Genomic DNA, 20,983 nt, shown 5'->3' on the forward strand with positions numbered 1-20,983 from the left:
TTAAAATCTTCTTTGATCAGAGAAATATTTGACAGAACCGAACCGATAGCATTAGTGTAGAGTTCAAGAATACCTAACATCTGAGAGGAAAGAGAAAAGGGACCAGATTAAAGAGAAGACGTCATGAGTACCATGAAAAAAAGACTACTGCACCTTCTTATATCGTAAACCTAAAGGCTTCATGATAACTGTTTTTCTGTCACAATACCGAACTTTTTCAGAAGACCTTTAACTCCCAAAGATTGTCTAAAGTATTCTTTGGGATTTCAGGTCATAAAGAGTAAATCAAGCATTCAGGCATAAATAATGCCACTAAACTCAAGGAAATAAAGTTTTGTTGCATTGTAACTACAGACAACTTAGCAAACAATTAATTTCAATTTGGATCTTTAGGCATCTATGAAAAACACCCAGAAAGCCTGCAGAACAATTAATCAAGGCCTCTGAGATATTATAAGTCTGGCTGCTTGGAAACTAGGTATGAAGAAGTTAGTGATGGTTTAAAATGTTCTGACCCGGGAATTTCCCACAATTGACAGGAAAGTTTGGGTATATTATGTATCCACTGCCATTCAGGCTGTATTTAAAACTGTTAGTAATCAAGGTTGAAACATCAAACAAGCATCTAGACAATCCTAAAGAAAGACGTGTGGATCTCAAACAGCAACCAGTCCCTGTTGTTAGATTTAACAGCTACCTTCAATTACAGGAAATATCCAGAAAGTCCAGTTCAGCGAGCTAACAAGGTAGCTGACTTGTGATCGAGTGATAAAGTGAAATCCTGGGGGGGATAAATCTGACAGATGGCCTTGGGTTCTTGGCTCGTGGCTGCGATGGGGGAAGCCATGCTGTCATCTGGCCTTTGTAGAGAGCCAACAACATTACCTGCAGAGAATGACTCCACAGAGTCTAAGGGGCTTTATGGCCTCAGTGCTGTGGCAAGCACAACAACCAGCTCTGCTGTAAATTAAACCTGAAAGTAAAGGATGAACTGTCAGTCGATATTGTAATTAACTTGGCTTTACTAATGAATCTTTGTGTGTTGGATCTTCTAATCTTTCAGCAACAACCAGTAGTGCCTCAGCCCAACAGCAGGGCTTTGTAGACACTAATCTAAAAACAAAGCATGTTTCTTTCAGTTCTAGGACATAATAAAATGATCTTCTCCTCACCAGGTTCCACAATCACTTAAATCTACTCTCAAGTGCACATAAACACATAATAGTAATAAAAACCCCAGTACAGTAAATCGGGACTTCTGTAAGAATTTTTAATGCTTCATATTGAGATTAAATAAATTCAAGACTAGAGCTACACTCTCTCCAACACTCTCCATGAACTCTAGCCTCTCGCCCACAAAGAAAAAACGACATGGAGTGGGCATTAAGACATTTGATGTGAATTCACACTATATGTATAAACTCAACTGAATTGAACTGAGGGACGTTAACAACGTCCATTGTTGTTTATCTTTACGTTGGGTGCGTGGGTGTGAGTGTTTTTATGTGTACACATGAGGGTGGGAATGTGTGATTGTTATTGTGTGTGCCTGTTTTTTGTGTCAGGTTGGTTCTTGGGCTGCTCCCTCTCCTGGATCAGTTTAGACCCCCATCAAATGTGGGGCCTATTCCCTCTCCGCCACACTACCTGCCGGTGGTTGGTATCTCTGCCCCCCGGTGTACTTGTAGTTCTCGGTATCCGGGGCTGGGTGCTTTGGTGTGTGCTGCCTCACTCCCGGTGGCTGCTTGCCGGCGCCTGGACCCCTAGGCTTGGTCGGGCCTATGCTTGGGGGGTGATATGTCCCGGGGTCTCGGATCTCTGGGTCCATGGCTGGATCTGCTCAGGCGTAGACGGCTGCCGGCGGGGCCTGCGGGCTCATCGCTGCTGCTCCCTGGGGCTTCTGCACTGTGGGTGCTGGGTGGTTCCCCTGGCATTCTCCCCTGCTCCTAGCTGGGGGGGTAGCGGTAGTCCCGGCAGTGGTTCTCCTGGGGTTCCTGTACTCTGGGGGGCTTTTGGATGTCTGTGGCTCGGATCTCTTCCGTATCTGGCCCAGGTTCTCGAGGCCAAGTCTTACACTTGCTATTGCATATTTTAATGGAGAAACCTTGTATACACAAGCGCGCTCACACTCAGACCCACAGGTGTTTAGATTCAGGTGTTAACAGATACACAAATGTTTTATACTGAGCCGCAGTTACCACTAAATACATCTTGCATTCATAAGTACCGTGCGTTTTTTGGTAAAATAGCTGTTATTATGAATGTTTCTGCAGGTGTAGAAGCTAGCAGGGTGTTATCTTGTATTCTCTTCATCCTTCTTTCTTTCCTCCATTCTATTCTCCTTCTCTCTCCTTTTCCTTTTTCCCACCCTTTCTCTCTTTCGTGCTTCTTTTTTTTTCCTTTCCATTTCTGTCTCCGTGTCCGTAACAATTGAAATAATCCCAAAGCAGTTTCTAATAAAGTTTATTTTTATGAATATCAAGCAGAGCTTTAAAGCGTTAGCTGTAATGCTCCACTTGTGAAAGTAAATCCGATGGGTTTTTTTCTTGGCACTCAGACAACAATTCTGAGCTACTCTGCCAGACAGGACCTGGTTAAAAAAACTTCAAGAACTTTAAATATAATATAACTTCGGGACGTTAAATATAATATAGATATAAAGACCCCCACAATAAACCTGTTAACTCTGCTAACAGTGAATTGTAGAGGGCCAACACGTTACAAGACCAAGAGACAAAGCCTTGAAACCCTAATCAATGCATAAATACTCACTGTGGAACAAAATGCTGCTGCAGTGCAGACAGACGTATGGGTGATAGCTGATCTATGATGATTTACGCCTTCAACTCTCAGGGAAAATAAAACAGATGGGAGAATATTTCCTGAGAAATAGATACAAATGGCTCCACTTTAAGCCTAACAAGACTTCAACAAACCATTCAAGATCAGACACATTTAGTTGGTCCCAACCTGACAAAATGAATTATTTCTGTCCTTTTTCTCGTTGTTGATTTCTTGTGGTTCTGATTGTAACTCTAGAATTCAACTAGAAGGAGAAACAAGCTGGTTCTACAAAGGAAGATAATAGACAATAAATAACAGTTTGAATGACAGTTTGGCTGAAAATACACCGCTGAAACTAGGTCATAGTTTCACTGTTATTGCAAACTGTTGATCTCTGACAACAAAATTCTCATAATGGGGAGGTAAAACCTACTTGTGCACTTTCATTCCTCCTATTATTTCGTAAACTATAGGGGGAAAATGTCCTCGTTAGGTAAGAGACTCGTGCAGAGGCTGCAGCCGTGCCTATCAACCAGCTGCCCACCCAGATGGAACAATGTTTTGTTCTGAAACTGACTCATAAACATAAAAACTGAACATGAGTCTTAAAACTGGCAACAAATGGCAGTTGCTTCGTTCATTCCCGGCTGCTGGTCAGCAAACGTCAACACTGATCTTTTTTGAGTGGCTCGTTCTGGCAGAAGTGTCACATAGCAGGGATAATGGGGTAATGGCATGATATTTCCCAAGTGTATGCTACACTGACATGGTGCATTCAATCAGATTCGAAAAACTGATTCTGTAGTTGTAGTGCCTTCTAAAAGTATTCACTCCGCTTGAACACACTTTATAACATCACAACCATAAACTTTAATGTATTTTATCGTCACCCATCTCCTTGAGAGGGGCTGGACTCTCTTCTACTCTGAGTGGTCCGTGGGGAGAGGTGGCAAGCTGGGGTGGGTTTGCTTGTTGCCCCCCAGCTCAGCCGTCTCGTGTTGGGGACTACCCCGGTGGATGAGAGGATCGCATCCCTGTGCCTTCGGGTTGGGGACAGGTCTCTAACTGTCGTTTCAGCCTACGGGCCGAGTGGTAGTGCGGAGTACCCGGCCTTCTTGGCGTCCCTGTCAGGGGTGCTGGATAGTACCCCTTCCAAGGACTCCATTATTCTGCTGGGGGACTTCAACGCCCACATGGGAATCGACAGTGACACCTGGAGAGGCATGATCGGGAGGAATGGCCTCCCTGATCTGAATCCAAGTGGTGTTTTGTTACTGGACTTCTGTGTTAGTCACGGATTGTCCATAGTAAACACCATGTTCAAACATAAGGGTGTCCATCAGTGCACTTGGCACCAGGACATCCTAGGCAGGAGGTCAATGATCGACTTTGTTGTCGTATCATCAGACCTTCGGCCGCATGTTTTGGACACTTGAGTGAAGAGAGGGGCTGAGCTGTCCACTGATCACCACCTTGTGGTGAGTTGGATCCGCTGGAGGAGGAGAAAGCCGGACAGACTTGGCAGGCCCAAGTGCATAGTGAGGATTCTGCTGGGAACGTCTGGCGGAGCCCTTGGCCAGGGATGTATTCAACTCTCACCTCCTGGAGAGCTTTGACCAGATTCCGGGGGATGTTGGAGACATAGAGTCCGAGTGGACCATGTTCTCTGCATCTATTGTCGATGCTGTTGCCCGTAGCTGCGGCCGTAAGGTCTGCGGTGCCTGTCGTGGCGGCAATCCCCGAACCCGGTGGTGGACACCGGCAGTAAGGGACGCTGTCGTGCTGTGGTTGGCTTGTGTGACTCCTGAGGCGGCTGACGGGTACCGTGAAGCCAAGCGTGCCACGGCACGGGCGGTGGCAGAGGCAAAAACTTGGGCCTGGGAGGAATTCGGTGAGGCCATAGAGAAGGACTACCGGTTGGTCTAGAAGCGATTCTGGCAAACCGTCCGCTGCCTCAGGAGGGGGAAGCAGTGCTTCGCCAACACTGTTTACAGTGGGGGTGGGAGGCTACTGACCTCAACTGGGGACATTATCGGGCAGTGGAAGGAGTACTTCGAGGATCTCCTCAATCCTGCCATCACGCATTCCGTGGTGGAAACAGAGGTTGGGGAATCGGGGTTGGGCTCTTTCATCACCCAGGCTGAAGTCACCGAGGTGGTTAAAAAGCTCCGTGGTGGCAAGGCTTCGGGGGTGAATGAGATCTGCCCTGAGTACCTCAAGTCTCTGGATGTTGTTGGGCTGTCATGGTTGACACATCTCTTCAACATTGCGTGGCGGCCGAGGACGGTGCCTCTGGACTGGCAGACTGGGGTGGTGGTCCCCCTTCATAAGAAGGGTGACCGGAGGGTGTGTTCCAACTACAGAGGGATCACACTCCTCAGCCTCCCTGGTAAGGCCTACGCCAGGGTATTGGAGAGAAGAGTCCGGCCGATAGTCGAACCTCAGCTTCAGGAGGAGCAGTGTGGTTTTCGTCCTGGCTGTGGAACACTGGACCAGCTCTATACCCTCTACAGGGTACTCGAGGGTTCATGGGAGTTTGCCCAACCGGTCTACATGTGTTTTGTGGACCTGGAGAAAGCATTCGACTGTGTCCCTCGTGATGCCCTGTGGGGGGCGCTCCAGAAGTATGGAGTCGGGGGCCCTTTATTAGGGGCCATCCGGTCCCTGTACGAGCGGAGCAGGAGTTTGGTCCGCATTGCCGGCACTAAGTCGGACCTGTTCCCGGTGCATGTTGGACTTCGGCAGGGCTGCCCTTTGTCACCGGTCCTGTTCATAACTTTTATGGACAGGATTTCTAGGCGCAGCCAAGGGCTGGAGGCGGTCTGGTTTGGGGACCAGAGGATTTCATCTCTTCTTTTTGCAGATGACGTGGTCCTGCTGGCCCCCTCTAGCCAAGACCTACAGCATGCGCTGGGGCGGTTCGCAGCCGAGTGTGAAGCGGCTGGGATGAGGATCAGCTCCTCCAAGTCCAAGGCCATGGTACTCGACCGGAAAAGGGTGGCTTGTCCTCTTCAGGTTGGAGGGGAGTTCCTGCCTCAAGTGGAGGAGTTTAAGTATCTCGGGGTCTTGTTCACGAGTGAGGGAAAAATGGAGCGGGAGATCGACAGATGGATCGGAGCGGCTGCCGCAGTAATGGGGGCGCTGTGCCGGTCCGCTGTGGTGAAGAGAGAGCTGAGCCGAAAAGCAAAGATTTCGATTTACCGGTCGGTCTACGTTCCTACCCTCACCTATGGCCGTGAACTTTGGGTCATGACCGAAAGAACGAGATCTCGGATACAAGCGGCTGAAATGAGCTTCCTCCGTAGGGTGGCCGGGCACTCCCTTAGAGATAGGGTGAGGAGCTCGGCCATCCGGGAGGGGCTCGGAGTAGAGCCACTACTCCTCCACATCGAGAGGAGCCAGTTGAGGTGGCTCGGGCATCTATACCGGATGCCTCCTGGACGCCTTCCTCGGGAGGTGTTCCAGGCACGTCCCACCGGGGGGAGGCCCAGGGGACGGCCCAGGACACGCTGGAGGGACTATGTCTCTCGGCTGGCCTGGGAACGCCTTGGGCTCCCCCCGGAGGAGCTGGAGGAGGTGTCTGGGGAGAGGGACGTCTGGGTGTCTCTGCTGAGTCTGCTGCCCCCGCGACCCGGTCCCGGATAAGCGGAAGACGACGAGTATTTTATCGTATTGGACCATCACAAAGGAGTGCATAATCCTGAAGCGGAACGAAAACCATAAACTGGCATCCAAAAGGTTAAAGTCTTGAAAATGAATGAAGTTTTAGGAGTTTTTAGTAACTCTAAAGTTGTTTAAATCATTTATAAAAAGCAGAAACAATATTGATCTATGATGACTTCATAGCCAACAATAGGCAGTGTTCCTAAGGACACATTTACCTTTAGTAACCCAGTTTTAACTTGTTCTGTTCAAGCTTTTACGCACTGATAAAAACAGGCCTTCGCAAAACATCCCTGGCATCCGCCATCTATAAACCTCCTGATACAGCTAAGCCACAAGATGGAACCAGTGAGACATCTGAGCAAATGCTTTGTTGAAAGTAAGAACTAGTACAAACACCAGGACAGCACCACGGACAGCTCCAGTGGGATAACTGCGCTCCAGATCCAGTAGTAAAATGTAAGGCCTGGTACACACAGCAGGAATTTTGCCCCGATCATCGGTTTGGCTCTTAAGATATTCCTGCTGTGTAGTGTGTTGAGAGTGATCTATTCTGCTCGGAAGGACCTCAAATCAGGGATATTCAACATGTTGGGTTGTCTTGGCTCAATATCCTACCATGTGGGGTGTTCCCCGAGGACAAACAAGCATGCAGTCGGTTCAACGGGACATATAGCCAACCAGAAAATGGGGTGACAGAAACACAGAAGGGAATTACTCTGAACTCACGTTTGACCTGGAGAGGGTTTGTGAGATTTCCTGTCTGAAATCTGAAATTTGTGAATGAAACCTGTTTGTATGTGGTGTGTTGTTTGCTGTGTGGCTAGACATCACACACTGTTGGACTGAACCTGTTACACCTGAGATTTTGTATCGTTACGTGTGGGGTCTCTCAGGTTTTGAAAATCAGCCGACAATTTGAAAATCCTGCCGTGTGAACCAGGTTTAAGAAACCAACCTTGTCAACTCAGCTGTTCCACATCTGCTTGGACGTTGTTCCACTATACAGTTTTAACCCCAAAATATTTTATGGTTGCCTTATCAACCATAGTCATTTAAGTACCTAAAATCCTTCATTTTCCACCAGCAGCTCAGGATCAAACCAATTCTGTAGCAGTAATGAGGACAATTATTCAATAAAAACCCATTACACAAGGATTCCTTTAACAGATGATTCTAAGTAGGATTTTGATATTTTAGATTCAGTTCTCACTTTGGTGAACTCAGCACCACTCTGTGTCGTCCAGTCGTTATAACAGTTTAAGGTAGTTTTTAAAACAAGGCAAATTTAAGAGTTCAAGATTCTGGAGGCACACTCCGTTCTTCGACCCATCCAACTGGCACAAGAACTGCCACTCATCCCTAGGTGATTAGTTATTCAGGTTGATATAAGTCATTACAACCTTTAGGTCCCTCGTGGATAGATGGGGCATTTACCTTTAATATATAAAACTAATTACTACTATGGAACACCCGAGGAAGCCCCTTAGGTTTTTAAACTCTGACTACTAACTTGTCTCTGCTCTCCTCCACAGGTATGTAGCTGCCTTTTGCCTGCACATTACAACCCTTACACACACTCATGTAAACCCTTCACTGATTTAACTGACATTCACACTTCATATTACAAACTTTGCTTTTACATTTATATTTGAGAACTCTTATACAATGGAAACCTTTACAAAATGAAACGAACTGTACGCCAATCTTGTCCACAAGCGATATCTTTCATGTTTTAAAAAAGGCCCAAAAAACAGATAATATTCACAGTAAAACTGTCACTGTACCATCCTGACTGCAGTAATAACCTACATCCAGACTGAAATTGTTACACATTAAATCAACCTAAATATCAACCTAAATACTGCTGCACACCTGAAGATGTGCTTGGAATAATGGAAATGATTGCTATTTAAAATATAGGAACTGTGCATTGTAAGTCTGATGCCTATTTCCTTTATTTTCTGTTTTTGAACTGAACTGACTTGAATGTTTGGAATGATGTCAAACGGACACAGCAGGTCTTTCATCACCATCTTTAAAACTTTCTATAACACTCTTGCATCCACCCTTCTGTCACAAATAACCCCTGACACTGATCTCCATCCCCTCCACCCTACCTGCACTCCCATCTCTCTCATGCTGTACTCGTTTAGAACCCACATAATTCAACACATCCAATTTCAGTACCTCTACACCTTGCAGCTTCACAAAGAAACATTCATAATTCTGTCTCACTTCTGACTTTTATTCTTCATCCCTCCAGAGGATACCTTCACTTGACCAAGCTCTCTTCCGCCTGCTCTCCACTCTCAGTACAGATCATAAAGTCATCTGCAAACATTATAATCTATAAGGACACCTGTCTGAACTCCTGTCGGCTTGTCTATTATCTATGCAATCAAGAAAGGACTCAGAGCTAATACCTGATGTAATCCTACTCCCAACTTTATCCCATCTGTCAATCCTACCACACACCTCACCACCATTTTACTGTATTTGTATGTGTCCTACCCCACCTTCATGTCTAATCACCCCCTTAAAAAAATCTGGACAAAACAAAACAAAAATACTTCGAGATTGTACATAAAGGTACAAATACAAGTGCAGTGTGGTGTAGCAGTAGAGTAGGCATTCCATATACAGAGGGTATTATGTCCTTAACACAGCGGTCTGCAGTTTAACTACCAACCTTAGGACTTTGCTGATTGTCTGCCCCCTTTTCTGTCTGATCACTGTGAATAAACTAGTGCCACAAACAGGTCAGGATGTAACAGGGCTCGAGTAATTTTCAGCTTCACCTGATAGAGCAAAACTGTTAAGCTGAATTCCTGCAGCCCACATCCAACTTGTGAACTATATCCGTCACACGAGATGATTTCATATAATTATTATCAATGGTGCACTGGTATATCACTTTAAATTTCCAGTTAAAACAGGACTACTTTGATTGTATAAATAAACATTTATCCCATTTGACTCTTGATGTAGGCTATGTTGTAGGTTTTAGCCCCTTCTGGGATTGAGTTCAACGTCCCTGGGCTAAGCCAAAAACACACAAAAACTTTCCTGATGTGGGTGAACTATAGTAAGGCAGCTAATTTGGGCTAATAATTGTACATCTTTGGTGTAGAAGTATTTTACTGGGTGAAGAAAACAGGAACCTTTTGTTGCAGCTCAGAGATAAATTATAAATCAACCAAGAAAACTTCAATTAGTGCATCTCTAATTAAAATCCACTTGTGACACAGATTCAATTAAGCATCCGGAGATCGGGTCGTCGAGGTCTTCACCTTCGTCCGCTGCCCGATCCTCTTTGCACCGGTCCCTCATGGTTCCCCCTGCAGGTGGTGGGCCCACTGGGAGACGCATCTCTCATTCAGGCTTGGCCCGGCCCGCGAGGAGTAACCCGACTACCAGGCGCTTGCCAACAAGTCCTGACCCCAGGCCTGGCTCCAGGGTGGGACCCCGATTCCGCCGTACCGGGCAACGTCACATGCCTTGTTTTTGTGGTCTTCATGAAAGCGTTTGAACAGCTCTTTGTCTGACCCGTATCCCAGAACCTGTTTGCCATGGTACACCCTGCCAGGGGCATTTAAGCCCCGGACAACATAGCCTCTAGGATCATTCAAGCACTCAAACCCCTCCACCACGTTAAGGTGGCAGTTCAGGGAACAGATGTCAAGTGGAGGAGTTTAAGTATCTCGGGGTCTTGTTCACGAGTAAGGGGAGAATGGAGAGGGAGATTGACAGACGGATCGGTGCGGCCACCGCAGTAATGGGGGTGCTGTGCCGGTCCGTTGTGGTGAAGAAAGAGCTGAGCCGAAAAATCGAAGCTCTCAATTTACTGGTCAGTCTACGTTCCTAACCTCACCTATGGACAAGAACTTTGGGTCATGACCGAAAGATCCTGGATACAAGCGGCTGAAATGAGCTTCCTCCGTAGGGTGGCCGGGCACTCCCTTAGAGATAGGGTGAGGAGCCCGGCCATCAAGGAGGAGCTCAGAGTAGAGCCGCTGCTCCTCCACATCGAGAAGAGTCAGTTGAGGTGGCTCGGGCATCTGTATCGGATGCCTTCTGGACGCCTTCCTCGGGAGGTGTTCCAGGCACGTCCCACCAGGAGGAGGCCAAGGGGACGGTCCAGGACACGCTGGAGGGACTGGCCTGGGAACGCCTTGGGCTCCCCCCGGAGGAGCTGGAGGAGGTGTCTGGGGGGAGGGAAGTCTGGGCATCTTTACTGAGTCAGCTGCCCCCACGACCCAGTTCTGGATGAAGCTGAAAACGACAACAACAGATTCAATAAGGTTCAGAAACTTTTCTCAGAGATTTTGATCCGTATTGACATAACAGCATCATAAAGTTGCTGCAGATTTCTTGGCAACATGTCCATGAGGCAAATCCCAAGGGTGGCCTGTTAGATTGTGATCTGTGGAGGCTTTTGGAGGACAGTGAACTCATCATCATGTCCAAGAAACTGTTTGCTTTGAGCTTTGTGGCATGGTGCATAATTCTACTGGAAGCAGCCATCAGAAGATAGTTACACTGTGGTTATAAAGGATGGACATGTTCGGCAACAGTACCCAAGTAGGTTGTGGGGTTTAAACAATACTGAGTTAGTACTAAAGGGCTAGCCACCAGCAGTCTGAACTGTTGATACAGTGCAGGGTGGATCCATGCTTTTATGTTTACACCAAATTCTGACCCTTCTAACTGAACATTAAAGCTGAAACTGAGACCTATTGTAGCCTTGGTTTTTTTTACGAAATGACTGGTGCTGCCTAAAGGTTCCAAATATTGTGAGTTCTGAGATAGCATTTTGCAATCTTTGTCTGGAATGAGTTGTTTCTGACCCTTCTATCATCTGGAACCAGTCTGTCCATTCCCCTTTGACACAAACAAGGCAATTTTTGACCATGCATCTGCTGCTATGTTATATGTTCCCTATTATTCAGACCACTCTGTGTTAATCAAGAGATGGTTGTGCATTAAATGCTCCCAGCATATCAGCAGTTTCTGAAACAGTCAGACCAGCCAGCCTGGTACCAACAACCATCAAAGTCACTCAAACTTCTTTTCTAGGCCCATTGTAATACTCAGATTGAATCTCAGCAAGTCTCCTACACTACGTCTAGATGTTTACATGTACTGAGTTGTTGCCATGTAATTGGCCAACTCACTGTTTATCTTAACATGCAACTGCAGAGGTTTTTTTTTTGGTTTTTTTTTGTGTCCTGTCTGGCAGAGTATCGCTCGGAATTGTTGTCTGAGTGCCAAGAAATTGCCCAACAGATTTACTTTCACAAGCAGAGCATCACAGCTAATGCTTTAAAGCTCTGCTTGATATTTATAGAAGAAACTTTATTATAAACTTCTTTGGGAATATTTAAATTGTTACGGACACAGAGACTGAAATGAAAAGGAAAAAAGAAGCTCAAAAAAGAGAGAGATGGGGAAAAAGGGGAGAAAAGGAGGAAAGAGTGGAGGAGAGAAAGAAGGATAAAGAGAATACAAGATTACACCCTGCTTGCTTCTATACCTACAGCTGTTTTTTTTTTTTTAACAAAATAGTACTGAAGAGGTTTACCTAATAAAGTGGCCAGCAAGTGTTATTATCCAAAATCATTGTGTCCTTTTTTCTGGTGCTTCTTCTTGCTATTATTATTATTATATTTGTTATTATTGTTATTATAACAATATGCATTTTCATGCTGTGCCACATTTCTATGGAAGCAAATCGTTACCATATTTCAAATGAAAATATGGTAACGATTTGCTTCCATACATTTCTTTTTAGGATTGTGATTATTTTTGAATAACGACATACCAGATGTAGCTGGACATCAGTGGTTCTCCACAGTTTGGGCTTGCCGCTTTAACTGTTTTATTCTGGGTACAACATGGCCATGTTGTTGCTAATGACTTCAGGCAACTCTCTGAAGTGACAGCCTCAGCACTGATATACAGCGAACATGAAGCACTGAACCCTTAAGCTTTTTCATCTTTGGAGCAACAACAAATAATTCACACTGCTAAACACAAAGAGCAGAGATAATTGAATGTAGAAGAATGATCTGTATGTCTTGCTGCTGGACTGCAGGTGAGTTGGTACAATAAAACTTGAACTTTTATGTAAAAAAAGAGACCAAAGGATGAATGAATAATGCTATAATGCTATGATAGACAGGTTTCCTATAAACTTTAATGTCCGTCCTTTTTACTCAAATACTAATGTATAAATACAAAAGTTTACTATGGATTTATGACAGATTTTTCTGCAGCGGTCAGGCTTTAAATGGATGGATGGATGGATGTTTCAAACAATAGCTAAGGAAATAAAACCTCTTTCTTTGACTACATAGGAACTCTGGATAAATAAAAAAGAGCAAAAAACATGTCCACACTGACTCACTTGTCAAGACAAACATATTTTCCCAGTGAGAAACAATGATTTTAACTGTTCACAGAACTGATGCACGCAGCAGGGGGGCAGCTGACTGTGGCAACATTCTGGTCAGAAATAAGAGAGGGGTGTGTGTTCTTGTGTTGGTGGGGGAGTGACTTATTGAGTCTGCTGCTGCTGACAGGCTGATTACACCCAGAAGTCAACAGGGATCAGTAATGCACCAGTCTACCACGGACAGGGAGGGAGGAAGGAAGGGATGGGTGTGCCAGACCATCCTTCATCCAAACCACCACAACCACTAATGCCGCTACCCCCCTTCCCCTTTCTGCCTCCTGCATCAGGGAGGAGGGCTATCCCAGCTTCCCCTCGTCCCAGCATCATGCTTTCCACTCTGCAGTATCTCCTGAAGTTAGCTACCAGGGCTTGGCCCTGACAGACAATCCTCAGGTTCACTAAGGTAACTTATTTAACTTTAACTGCTATTATTCATATATTATTTTAGTTGCAAAGTACCACACATAACTATATAATCATCTTTCAGTTTGTACAAACGTTTTTATTTCCTAAGCAACAACATATAAAAGATAGGCATAATTGTAGAGTTGTTGCTTATGTCTTAATGTCTACAAGGTGGGATTTTGTGGTCCTTAAAGGTTATAACATCAGTAAATCACTCAAAGGTTTACTAAGGCTTCTTTTCTCCACCAGCATATCTCAAATGTGCACAGAAATGAGGTATAAACATTGATATATTAGTTTTTTCAGTACTCTGCAGAACAATAAACCTTGAAAATATTAATCCATAACAAAATAATACAGGCTCCTCAGCATCATATACAGAGTTCCACTTTAAAGGCACAACAATATGTTTTATTTCTCCAAAAGAATGACATGGCTTCATTAAATAACTGTAGTAACAGTGGATTAGTTTTGGTAGTGAACTGTGTATCTGAAATATTCAGAGCTGCAGTTAAACCATCATCACACGCCTGCGTATGACACAATACAAAAACAAGCAAGCATCACACAAGCAAACACAGCGAAGGACTAGGGGGGTTCTGATATCCAGAATGTATATTTGCCGCTAATTTTGCGCATCAAAGCGAACAGCCCCTTTATCACCGGCAAAATATGGTCCCAGGACTAACAGACTGCACCGTCAGTTGTGGCATAGCAACCTTTGTGCAGACAACATATATAAATCAGACAGTTTAGAGGATCTTAGGTCTGCAGACGTTTAACAACCCGTTTCGTGCTGCTAGCCTACCGCCGCCTCTCCATCTATAGCAACCCTCTGGAAAGCACCTGGTTGCCCAGGAAAAAGCAGCACGAACCGCACGCACTGAACGGTTACCTGAACCGAGGCCTCTCCCGTGGCAACGTGGGTCTCTCTCGGGTCCTCCTCGGGGGGTTGGGGGGGAGGGGGTCTAGCCGGTCCGCCTCTCACTCTCCGGAGGGCTGCTGGGATTCCTCACCACGCTCTCCCTGGTCCTCTGACGGAGCTCCACTCCAGCGATAAGTGGCTGTGCCGCAACAGGAAGTTAATCTAGCCATATTTCAAAATAAGCTAAATTTTACAGTCTGTATCTTAATTTTAGTCGTCAAAAACAGATTTAAATATTTCACAACCCCGTTAACATCAACAAAAGAAGCTGAAATAATACAGCCAATAAAAAAAAACTATCTAGCTTTCTAAAATATAATTTTATCTATTTTGATTTCTGAGGGGCATTTTGAGATATAACTATATGAAAAAGTTTTTTAAACACTGCCATAACATTTGATGTCGCTTCTTTTCATTTCAGGCGTTTATTGATTAAAAATGCGGTAAAATAAAAAATAATTTAGCGAAAATCTACCGAGCAACAACAACGGTTTACAGTTAACCTAGCTTGCAGCAGCTAGCAACACTGGCGTTAAACTGCTAATTTTGGTGCGTTCAATTTCTACACAGATGTGGGACTTTCCATGTTCTAAGTTTCAAAAAATAACTAATAACACTGAAATAATTATATACAATTTTAAAGCGGACATATCATGCTTTTAAATCATTCAGTTATGATCTATATAAAGTGGAACTACAATGCTTTGGTCTGAACTCCTTGTTATTGCAGCTCCACAAGCCCCTCTTTTACCTGTTCTGAGGTGTGTAGAATATAAACTATGTGTGTAATATAAACTATTTATGTATGTAATTGGCATGTGTACATAGAGCAGAAGGGGTCAAGCTTAGGGAGTGAAGCATAGAGTCCAAAGTCATAAATTAGTGAAGGACAAGGAATCACCGATGGGGGAGAAGAAGACAGGGGAGAACAGGGCACAGAGAGGGCAAGGTCATAAATTGGGGAAGGAGATAAGGCGGGAGCCAGACAGGACATGAGGTTATATTGTTGCTGGGGAGATATTTACAGACAGGATGATTGTGTATGTGTACTGCATAGCAGCGAGGGGTATATAAAGGTATTGTGGCCCCTCCAAAACAGACAACACACAGACGTTTCCAGGTACCAGTGTAAGTGTGTGTCTCCCTCTCTGAATTCAGATTGGTTTTAATAAACTTGTGGAAACGTACAACTGATCTCTGACTGAGGATTGTCCTTTGGGGTGCCAAATAAAAAGAGTCGGGGAGAGGTGAGGAGTAATGTAAGAGTTAACTGACGGCCAGTAAAGTTTTCCTACCTCAACAATTGGTGCGTCTGAGAGCAATTCGTTTTGGTGCCGTCTCTTTAAATGCTACTGAGGCACTTCACACCCCGCTCCCCTCCAGGTCAAAGAGCATTCCACTTTAACCATTTACCACTTCAGCCATTTTGTAGTTTGATAACGGAGATACAATTATCAAACGCCGCAGAAACAAGACAAAAACGGCAAAAACAATGAAAAACTGTTTTGTAATAATAATATTAAAACACGTACGTAAAACAAGTACAGTTCTGTCCTCAAGGAGTTAAAAGCAGCACAGAGCTCTAACATAAACAGAAGGCACGATGCTACTGCTATCAGTATAATGGTCAGGACTTCATATCAACACACAATGAATTCATGTCTAAAATAAAGTTTGTTGTCATTGTAGAGAGTTGAAAAAAATGGCTACATGAAAAAAAAAACTTTGTTGAAATAATATCCTCCTATTTTTGGTTATTTTGTGTAAATGCAAATTTTATAAGTCCAGTAGAGGGCACTCTCGTGCCACTGTGGATCTGCCAGGGAGGATAAAGTTTCCAGTTCTGGGCATGCGCAGCTCAGAATAAACGAGCTCTGGCCCAGACAACACGCTAATCGCTGTCTCCTCTCTGATTCACAAGTACGATAAAAGGCAACTTTCATAAGCCCAAAAATTAATTTCAATGTAATAAAAATATTTTGAGATTATTACTGCAGTATTTTAAGTGACTGATGATACGTGTAATTTCACCAGTTTTATAGTTAGCTTTAGCCAGTGTTCGGAAGATGCCATGTTTTCTGTTAGAGCCTAAACGGATTTTTGGATGTATCTAATTGACATAATCAGTCACCGCTGTTGTGTCTGGATTTAAACATGGTTAAAATGTTAATCTGTCAGTAATTTTTTGTGTGTGTGGCAAGCTCCATGACGTTCATAATCACCAGTTGTGATTAGATGCAATGCTTTTGTCCGTTTTGTTATTTTAATTTAAGATCCGATTCTCTATTGTAAGTAATTTTGTGTTTATTATCATATTTTATTTTCTGTTTAAGAGAAAAAAGGTGATTGGTTCCCTTTTTTTATTTGTGCCGATTTTATTTTTCTTTCTTTGTAAGTACATTGTCGATTGTATTTATGTATGAATTGTTTTTGTTTCTTAAAAATTCGCAGCTCAGAATAAACGAGCTCTGGGTATTAGCTGCACAGTCCTCTTCAGCCTGTGTGGCGCTTGCTGCTGACCCAAGTTCCCCTAGATCTGGTGCCGGTAACAATTGGGGGCTCGTCCCGGGATCCCACGTGGCTTGTCAGGAAAGATTGGTGCAGAGACGACGAGAGACAGTATCTGAGGCTTCAGGGAAGGCTGCGTTGAATGTGTCATTCAGAGAGCCGAAGCAACAGGTGAAACGTCAGCATGACTACCATCACTCTACGCAGAGGATTAATATTCAAGATACAAAAAAAACTTTTTACATTGAATCCCGAGCAGCTACAGACAGTTGTCTTCAATTGACGATGGAGGTTCCATTCACGTTCATGATTTAAGCAAACCCGAACTGTATGATGTGATTGTTGACTTTGTTAGAAGTGAGAAACTGGAAGCATTGGAGGATGGAGGCATGGCTCAACTTGTTCTTTTGGATGATCTGGTTAGTAACCTGCTCACCTCTGATGCCGGTGCAGCTGGAGATGACCCAACCACACTTTTAAGAACAGATGTGTCAACCAGTCGGTCTGGTTGTCTTGCCTCTCTTCAGCCGGATCCCATTGATTCAGGCTTGCGTACAGCTACTCCAACTACAGACATTCCCTTGCAGCCAACACATGCAATCAACAAAATCCATACACCGTCCCTTTTGCCTCTGGACAGTGACTTGCGGGCTCATGAAGGTACTGCGGGAGGCGCCACTTCTGGCACACCAGCGAAAACAACTACAGCGAGTGAAAGTGGTAAGAGGAGTCCCACTTCCAGTGTGGGAGACCAGATTTTGAGGCTAAGTGATGTTGCAGCCTTGTTTCCACGCAGGGAGTTTAGGCTTCATGGTGGGCAGATCTCTGATTTTGGTTCTGATGTGTCATACAGTAACCTGTGTAGACAAATAGATGAAGGGTTGCAGGAAGGTTTTACTGAAACAGAAGTAATTCACACAATCCTCAAGATAATGAAGCCAGGTACATTCAAAGAAATGTTGTCTAATAAATGTGACTTAAACATCGATGAGCTTAAGAGGTTCCTGCGCTCTCATATCAGAGATAAAAATAGTACTGAGCTTTTCCAAGATTTAAATAACGCAAAGCAACAAGAGAAAGAGAGTGCCCAGCAATTTCTGTGCAGAATAATGGGACTTAAACAGCATGTCCTTTTTGAGTCAGAGCAACCTGGTGCAGATTTTAGCTATGATAAGAAATTGTACAGGGTACATTTCTGCACACACTGTACCAAGGGTTGAATGAAAAAAACTTATGTCAGACATGATCTTAAACCTTTCCTTGGTGACTTGCAGATTAGTGATCGTTTTCTCTTAGAACATATCATAAAGTCTACAAGTGAGGAGGCAGAGAGACGGAGACGTTTTGGGTCAGTATCAAAGACTCGACCTGTGACTGTAGGTGCAGCTCAGCTTGACAATACTGACACAAAACAAGATAAAGTTGACATTGAGTTGCAGGCTAACCGTGCTGCAGTTAAAGAATTGACTGCACAGGTGTCTTCTCTGACCAAACAGTTGTCCCAGGTAGTAAAAACGTCTGACAAAGCAGTGTCTGACTATCCCTCTCTTCCCAAGCCTCCAGCAGCTCCAGCTGAAACCCGAGGCAGATGCAGCAACTGTGTTGAGCAGGTTTAGGCTACCTGCCCTCACTGTTTCAAAGCTGGCCATCGTGCTGTTGGCTGTCTGCAATGAAAGATGTCGGGAAACTTGGAAAGGTCACTGAAGAGGGGCGACCAGTGACCAGGGTGACAGAGGAGGCCCCAAAAGCTTTACACAACTCTAAAACCAGCCGTCATGTCACATCTCATGAAACCAGTCAACCCCAACAAAGAAAACATCTTGTACAGCTCATTGGTAAAAGATGTATGGTGTCATGTGCCATCAATGGGGTTCCCCTTGAAATGCTGCTCGACTCAGGGGCTCAAGTGACTATGATAGGGAAGGAATGGATAGAGAGGGCCCTGCCTGGTGTTCAAATTCAACCTCTCGAGTCCCTCATTTCTAACCAGCACTTAGAAATTGCAGCAGCAAATGGCACCAAATATCCATTTGATGGCTGGGCGGATGTTGAACTACAGATCCATAGTGTGAACCATGGCCATGTTACCATACAGGTACCAGTATTAATTAGCCAGAACTGCCTTAACTGTCCTCACAGTTAATAATCGTTGGTTTAATAATCGCGGAGATTATTAAAACCAACACAGAAGAAAGAAATGGTGCTGATATCACTGCATTACTTAAAGAGACTTTAAGTGTTACCAGCAGTGCAGTAGAGGCTTTGGTTTCTGCCCTCCAGATTTCAACCGTTCATGAGGCTGCCCATTACAGTATAGAAGAGGACTGGCAACAAAGGTGTGATCATCCCAGCAGGACAGATTTGTGAAGTAGAGTGCAGAGTTAAGGAATGGCCGAGAGGTGGTTCAGTGTTATTCCAGCCCAGCGTTGAGAGTAATTTCCCTGAGGGTCTAGAGCTTTTCCCAGTTCTAGTTGAGGTCCACAGTGGGTTAATAGCTGCCATTAAAATCCCAATTCAGAACCCCACTAAACACGCCATTTACCGTGGCAAAAGAACTGTTCTAGGAGCTTTGGAGGTCACAGAGGTGACTCCAATTCAGTATGAACAGAATGATTCACAGCCAACCCCTCGTTCTCCTGTAACCTCATGCACAGCACAGTTAATATCAGAAAGACGCAAGACAAGACATGTCTGAGATGGCATCCTCCTGTTGATTTGTCTCATTTGGAGGAGAATGAACAAAAATTAGTCAGGGATATGTTGTATGAAGAGTCTGAAGTCTTTGCTAAGCGTGACTCTGACATTGGCTGCATCCACAATTTGCAATTGAAAATTAATCTTAAAGATGAGACACCTGTCCAGGTGTCCTACAATGTAATTCCAAAGCCCCTCTTTAAGGAGGTGAAAGAATATATACAAAATCTCCTTGACTATGATTGGATTAGGAAATCCACTTCACCATATTCATCCCCTGTAGTCTGTGTCAGAAAGAAAGACCAGAGTTTACGACTGTATATAGACTTTAGAGGACTGAATCGCAAAACCATTGCTGACCGGCACCCACTTCCACATATCCAAGATTTGTTGGACAACCTGGGGGGCTGCTCATGGTTTTCACTACTCGACCAAGGTAGTGCTTACCACCAGGGTTTTGTTGATGAGAGTTCGAGGCATCTGACTGCATTTAGCACGCCTTGGGGCTTGTATGAGTGGATCCGCCTTCCATTTGGTCTTACTAACGCCTCAGCTGCATTTCAACGATGTATGGAGGGGGTCCTTGAAGGTCTAAGGGATGAGTGTTGCGCTCCATATTTGGATGACGTTCTTTGTTTTTTCCAGAACTTTCCAGGATCACATTGATGACTTGAGGCTTGTGCTTCACCGCCTGCAAGAGCATGGTGTAAAACTCCGCCCAAAGAAATGTGAGTTTTTTAAACGTCAGGTCAGATATGTTGGCCGTTTAGTGACGGGTGAAGGTGTTCAGATTGACCCACCAGATCTTGAAGCAGTAAAGCTTAAAGACAGAACCAAAAAAATGTGGGAGAAGTCAGGGCCCTGCTAGGATTCCTAGGCTATTACTGCACTTTCATTCAGGACTTTTCTAGGATATCTAGACCATTGTTCAAACTCATAGAAAGTTCCAGAGAGTGTAATCAGAAACCTGACTCAGCTAAATCTAAAACCCAGCTGAAGTAGAAGAACGGTGGCCAGTTACCATCCAAACCCCAGTCAACTGGACAGAAACACACAGCAATGTAGTGTCCCATCTTGTTGATGTGCTAACAAGTCCCCCCATATTGGCCAACCCAGATTTTAATCTGCCCTTTGTTCTCCACACTGATGCATCAAATGAAGGTCTGGGAGCAGTACTTTATCAGCAACAGGAAAACCAAGTCCATGTTATTGCATATGGCTCCAGGACACTCACCTGTGCTGAGAAGAATGATCATCTTCATTCTGGCAAGCTGGGATTTCTTGCTTTGAATTGGGCTATCTGTGATAAATTTAGGGATTATCTCTACTATGCAGCCACCTTTACTGTGTACACTGATAATAATCCCCTCACTTATATTCTGAGCAGGCAAAGTTAAATGCCACCGGGTGGGGGAGTTAGCTGACTTTCATTTCACCATAAAGTATAGACCCGGAAAAACTAATGCTGATGCTGACACCCTCTCACGTTACCCAGTTCCTCTCAAAGATCAGTGAATATACGGAAATCATGCCCCCAGAGGTGGTCT

At 44.5% G+C, this 20,983-nt stretch overlaps 1 protein-coding gene and 1 long non-coding RNA gene across 3 annotated transcripts in view; one reads left to right on the forward strand and one right to left on the reverse strand.

The window, feature by feature from the left end:
* LOC124876625 (calpain-5-like) overlaps nt 1–14,742 on the reverse strand; it is a 52,265-nt gene extending 37,523 nt beyond the window's left edge. For both annotated transcript variants that reach the window (XM_047379551.1, XM_047379552.1), the window contains exon 1: nt 14,205–14,742. The gene's annotated coding sequence lies outside the window, so the exon portion shown is untranslated. The remainder of the gene's footprint in view (nt 1–14,204) is intronic.
* Nucleotides 12,287–17,719, forward strand: LOC124876628. The gene is made up of 3 exons (XR_007040345.1): nt 12,287–12,544; nt 13,032–13,307; nt 16,686–17,719. It is a non-coding gene; the product is annotated as an uncharacterized LOC124876628 (long non-coding RNA).
* The last annotated feature ends 3,264 nt before the right edge of the window (nt 17,720–20,983 follow it).

Source organism: Girardinichthys multiradiatus, chromosome 11 (genome assembly GCF_021462225.1).
Source record: "Girardinichthys multiradiatus isolate DD_20200921_A chromosome 11, DD_fGirMul_XY1, whole genome shotgun sequence".
NCBI classification, from domain to species: domain Eukaryota; kingdom Metazoa; phylum Chordata; class Actinopteri; order Cyprinodontiformes; family Goodeidae; genus Girardinichthys; species Girardinichthys multiradiatus.